Genomic DNA, 6,000 nt, shown 5'->3' on the forward strand with positions numbered 1-6,000 from the left:
AGGAGGAGGAGGACCAGGAGAGAAAAGTTCACACAGAGCCTCGCAACCCCGACGGGAGCCCCAGGCCCACACGCCAGTTCCGAGAGAGAGGGGGGGGGGGTTGGGGCTGGCTGAATCCGAAGCGAGACCCGGAGGGAGGGAGATGCGGACCGCCCGCCCGCTGCACCTGACTCCCCCCGCGACACCACCATCTCGAATGGGCAAACAGCAGGCAAGTCCCAAAGGGGGGGGGGTCTGCATTGCCGCTAGTGGGTTTTGGGGTTTTTTTGCAAACCCACAGAGTGTGGTTTAGTTTGTGACCTTACCCCCCCTCCAAAAAAAGCCACCCCAAAGCAGCAGGTCGAAGCAAACAAAAAGCTCTGCCCCCCGCGCCCCCTCCCCACTCCTCCGGTGGGGGAGGGGGCGCCGCCGCGAGGAGGACGCCAAGCAGGCCGGGCGGGGGGGGGGGCGCCGCCACGGGGATTTCTCTTCTTCCACGCGCGTCGCTCTCGCGGGGCAGCCGGTCTCCCCCCCTCCCCTCCCCGGGCAGAGCCAGGCCGGGAAAGGGAGGGGGAGGGGAGGGAGGGGGGACGCGAGGCGCATATTCACCTGGGCTGAGGGGGGCTGCCGGGGCGCCGCCGCTGCTCGGGCTGCTGGTTGTGGTGGTGGGCGAGGCTGAGGCGCCGCGGGGTGAGGAGGAGGAGGAGGAGGAGGACGGGGGTGAGGAGGAGCCGCGGCGGGAGGAGGAGGAGGAGGCGGCGGCGGCGGCGGCGGAGTCGGAGCGGAGCCGTTGTTGTTGGTGGGTAACAGTCGCCAGGACTACGGTGACTATGGCGCCTGGCTCTCAAGGCAACCGTTGCTATAACTCACAAAAGGGAGAGAGACCCACAGAGGGAGGAGACGAGCAGGCGCCGGCCCAGCCTCGCACGCCGGAAGAGGCGGCGCCTCGGCCCTGACGGACAGCCCGCCGCCCACTCCCGGGCCAGAGACGCGGCGGGGAGGGGGCTCGCCCGGCGCATCACCGCGCCTGCGCGAGTCCGGACCCGGCGGCGGGGGACCGTTGGCCCGCGCGGCGCCTCGACTCGGCCCGGCCGCCTCCTCCTCCTCCTCCTCCCTCGTCGCGCTCGGACGCCCGACACTCCCCCCCCCGCGCGCGAGCAGGGAGGGGCCGCGACGCCTCACTCCCGCCCGCCCGCGTGGGGGAAACCTGTCTGTCGTCACTTCCGGCCCAGGGGGCTCGGCAGGAGGGGGAGCGAGGCCAGGGCGGCGGCGGGGCCCGGATGTGCAGCAGCGCTGCTGAGGCGGGAGGTCGAGGAGGAGAAGCGCCGAGTTCGCGCCTCGCCGCTCCGTCCGCGCGCGCTCCCCTCTGAGGGAGGAAGGCCGGCCTGGTTGCCTGGCGGGGGGGGGGAGGGCGGAGAGCGGCAAAGGGGTCCCCGGCGGCGGAGGGCGAGAGGCCTCGGGGTCCCCGGCGGAGAGAGGAAGGCGCGCCCGAGGTGAAGAAGGGTTCTCTTGGGAAAGGGCCCCCCTCGGGGCGGACTGAGGGCTCCGCTCCCACGGCCAGGCCCAAAGGAGCCCTTGCAGCAGCTCCCCGTCAGCTTCCTCCTGTGCTCCTGGCCAGGGAATGGCATGGTCAGCAGGACAGCGGTCCCTTGGTTTCCAAATGACTTAGTGGCCGAACTAATCGGCTCCCAAACCCCGCAATCCCGGAAGTGCGTGTTCTGGTTTGCAAACTTTTTTCGGAAGCCAAACGTCCGGCGCGGCTTCCACATGCCTTGGTTTTCGAACGGGTTGGGGAGTCGAATGGACTCCCAGAACGGATTAAGTTTGAGAAGCAAGGTCCCCCTGTGTTTCCTTTGGATTGTGGGTGGAGGTCCCCAAGGGGGGAGCTGCTCCAGATCAGAAAACGTGGACTCTGAGAAGAAGCCTAGCCAAGAGCCTTGGTCATTGGGGTACACAGTAGAGGTTTGTGTTAATGTGTAAGTAGACCTGAGCATCTTTGTGCCTAAGTGGCACATGACACCTCTAAAACAAAACTCATTTTGCCGCGCAAGAAGATAAACTGCCATGTCTGCGGTGATTTTTTTCTTACCACACAGCATAACATGCCTACAAGAAACCAGTCTGCCGGAAGGAAGGCAGGACTTGCTTAGAATCTGGTAGAATTTTTTCGCCTCGGTTGGAAACTCCTGGCACACAGAGAGGCTGGTTTACTTTGTTTCTGAAATATATAGCCCTCAAAAAAGAGCAAGCTGGAGTAGCTCTTTAACAAAGAAGTTGTAAACGGCATTATTGATGCCTTGGTTTTATACTGTGCTCCAATCTTCTCATCTGACTCAATTCCTGTTCCCCTCTAAAAACGCAAGCTAAAAATATCCCGCTAGATCTCCTTGGCCCTTACAGCTCGGGCATCACTCCCCAATAGCAAATACGAAGCCGGGGAGAGGAGCGTTTCCCTCTGTTCCATAAAACTAGATAAGCAGCCTGATGCTCCAAAGAAGTGTCTGTCTGGAGCTGAGCTGGGAAGATCAGCACCAGCTGCACAGGGACAGCACTCCTCGTGGCAAGCAGATGTTGCCTTCAGGAAACTGCAATGATTCTGCCCCCACTCCCACCCCAGATTTTTCCTGAAATTATGAGGATATATGTATCTTTTTGCCATTTCCCCCACTACGTTTCTGATTCCACCTGTCCTTTTTCAGTTGAGCTGCCATTGTCTTTTAATCTTCTATTTTTGCATATTGTTGGTACAGTACAGACATATGCAACCTGTTCTCCAGGTCATGACACCTAACCAAATATATCATGTGTGATCCTCTATGACCAGATAGGAGTTGCAGAATATTAAATACACACCAGACTGTCAAGGAGATGAATATTTCACCTGTGGAAATTAATGTGTACTCAAAGCCAGTAAGTTGGGCCTGGGTCTCAAAAAATGTATATAGGTAGATGCCTTATACTGTGTCAGACCATCGTTCCATTTAGCTCAGGGTTGTTCATTCTCCAGGCTTCCTGCCCTACCTGGGATTTGAACTTGCATGCAGGTGCCCTAAAACTTAATCCAGTCGTTCTCTTGCTGTAGCTCGTAAAGGTAAAGGGACCCCTGACCATTAGGTCCAGTCGTGTCCAACTCTGGGGTTGCGCGCTCATCTCGCATTATTGGCCGAGGGAGCCGGCGTATAGCTTCCAGGTCATGTGGCCAGCATGACAAAGCCGCTTCTGGAAAACCAGAGCAGCACATGGAAATGCCGTTTACCTTCCCGCTGTAGCGGTTCCTATTTATCTACTTGCACTTCGACGTGCTTTCGAACTGCTAGGTTGGCAGGAGCTGGGACCAAGCAATGGGAGCTCACCCCGTCACAGGGATTCGAACCGCCGACCTTCTGATGAGCAAGCCCTAGGTTCAGTGGTTTAACCACAGTGCCACCTGGGTCCCATTAGCTGAGAAGTTATTTCATCATTTCAGTAAACCTGAGTGCAAACCCTTAACTCCAAAAATAAGCCTTTCATATCATTAGTACCAATGCAGCAATACAGAAAATACATGACCATAAAGGGAATTTAAGCATTATGGGTTGTATCTAAGTTAATGGACCAAAGTTAGTCATGTCCATTCATTTAAATGGGTATACTATGAGCAGGGCTAACTTTGGATATACTGTAACTGTTTTCCTTCCAATTTTATGGTTCTCTTGAACTTTTGAGGCAAGTAGCTAGGGGAGGAAATATTTAAATTTTAAGAACAATTTCATGTTTGTAGTTTCAGCAGAGCAAACAGAAATTGAGATAAAAGCTTTAATATTAAAATGTTATAATTTCTAGCATATGATTTCTAGCAGTGCATACAATTAACCTTTGAAATAAACTAAGGGCAGGCAATGATTTCATGATTACTTGAATGTTTCAGTTAAACCTTTTCTCAGACAATACAGACACATTGCTTTTACAAAATAAAAAATATTTTGGAAATTATAGGAATTATTTATATTATATTAATATATGAATTATAGTCTACTTCAGCGTTTCTCAACCGCTGTTGCCGTGAGACGCTGCCTGGTGTGCCGCGACGCGCGGCGACGAGAAGGGCGATTTGCATTGTCACGTGCCTGGCGGCCGCCAATAGTCAGCACTAACCCGCCGGAAAGCAATATTTCTCCTCTTTCCCAAAGCTCAGTGCAAACGAGCCTGGCAGCCGCCAATACACAGCACTAACCCACCGGAAAGCAATATTTGGCAAGTGTTTCTTACAGTCATAATTATAATATAGGGCGGCACAGAGTTAAATTTTTTAACTTTTTTAATGGTGGTGTGCCTCGTGATTTTTTTCACGGAACAAGTGTGCCGTGGCCCAAAAAAGGTTGAGAAACACTGGTCTACTTCACACGCAAGTGTCAAAAACCCAGTACAGATACTGGGGTGGTGCTGGGGTCTAAACCATCAAGCCTCTTGGGCTTGCCAATTGTAAGGTCAGCAGTTTGAATCCCTGCGATGGGGTAAGCTCCTATTGCTCTGTCCCTGCTCCTGCCAACCTAGCACACCAGTGTTCAAAAGCACACCAGTGCAAGTAGATAAATAGGTACTGGTGTGATGGGAAGGTAAACGGCATTTCCATGCGCTCTGGTTTCCATCACAGTGTCCTGTTGCACCAGAAACGGTTTAGTCCTGCTGGCCACATGACCCGGACTGCTGTCTGTGGATAAACACTGGCTCCCTCGGCCTGAAGCAAGATGAGTGCCTCAACCCTGTAGTTGCCTTTGACTGGACTTAACCATCCAGGGGTCCTTTACTGGGGTTTCCTTTTTCTCCTGCCTTTAAAGTAGTATTTGAAGCTTGTGCAGTATCTGACATTATAAGACTCAGGAAATGAAAAGCATAGTTAGCAAATCCAGGGAAATTAGAAAATGTAAGTAAATTGGTTTCACTTAAGGGATGCAAATAAATATAGACACAAGATCAAATTAGAAAATGCTTGCAGACTGACCTGCTAATAACTTTGATCTGACCTAATAGGTGTTTGTAAGCAAAGTCCTTTAAAACTCAGACCACATTGTTAGGGGCTGCCCTGAGAAGTGAAGTGTAATATTCCCATATGTGTTCTTTGCCATAGGTGAGTTTCTGCTATGGTTAAAAAAAAAAAAAGTCGGTGGGTTTAAAAAGCAGAAAAGCATATCTCATGAAGCACAGTTAACAAAGAAACAGAAGACAGTTTTCCTGCCACTTAAAAATATGGCCACTCAGTTCAGGGAAGATGAAAGGAAAAGACAGCAATATTGTCTCAAAAACATGGGCCATTTTGGCAACCACACAAACTGATCAGGCAGACAAATAACTGAGTAGAATTGAAAGTGAACTCTACTCAGAGGACAGGAGATTTTAGCATTATATTATTTTTATGTATATTTCTGACGGGCATCAAAGAATTATTCTGGTGGATACAACCCTGTCTTAAATCTAATATGGGGTGTTAGGGGAGGGGTAATACCTTGTGGGGGATACATCATGCTCCTTCAGTGGTAGTTTGTCCACCTGTGGCTCCTAGAAGCTGTCAGCATGCAACAGGGGCCACATCCCGGGAACAGCTTTGGCCAGCCAGCTAAACCAGGTGAGGGGAGCTGATGGGTCTCAAACCCTAATGGAGTTAGGCCTTCCACTGCATGCAATCACAGACTTTGGCAGATGAGACCAAGAGGGGGTCCAACAGTCAAGAAGGTGGTTTCTGCACATGCCGTAGAGGGAAGTGAGGGGCAGATGGGGCTCATCAATCTGGGTAGGAAGCCCATCTAGGAGAAGGGGAACACTGGTTGTGAACCTCCGTTGAAGAAAAGGAGTTAACTACACAAATCAGGAGCAGAGTCCCTAAGCCAGTTGGATGGTGCCTTGTACACTTGATTCCAGCAACTGCAGCCAAGCTGGTGGCCAAACGTCTTGCTCTGCTTTCCTTGGGATCATGTCACTTTGGTGCTGCTAATGCAGTGGTTTGACTTCGCCCCCAGATGCACACTTCGTTGTTTCTCAGGACAG

The 6,000-nt window shown here is 52.3% G+C and overlaps 1 protein-coding gene across 4 annotated transcripts in view; it reads right to left on the bottom strand.

Annotated features, from left to right (window-relative positions):
- The window catches only part of RFX3 (regulatory factor X3), a 128,730-nt gene extending 127,634 nt beyond the window's left edge, over nucleotides 1-1,096 (bottom strand). Inside the window, exon 1 of one of the 4 annotated variants that reach the window (XM_035140656.3) lies at nucleotides 589-1,096. The gene's annotated coding sequence lies outside the window, so the exon portion shown is untranslated. The remainder of the gene's footprint in view (nucleotides 1-588) is intronic. The other 3 variants (XM_060268982.2, XM_088658853.1, XM_088658854.1) reach the window with 3 other exon arrangements.
- Between the last annotated feature and the right edge of the window lie 4,904 nt (nucleotides 1,097-6,000).

Source organism: Zootoca vivipara, chromosome 15 (assembly GCF_965207765.1).
Source record: "Zootoca vivipara chromosome 15, rZooViv2.hap1.1, whole genome shotgun sequence".
Taxonomy (NCBI): domain Eukaryota; kingdom Metazoa; phylum Chordata; class Lepidosauria; order Squamata; family Lacertidae; genus Zootoca; species Zootoca vivipara.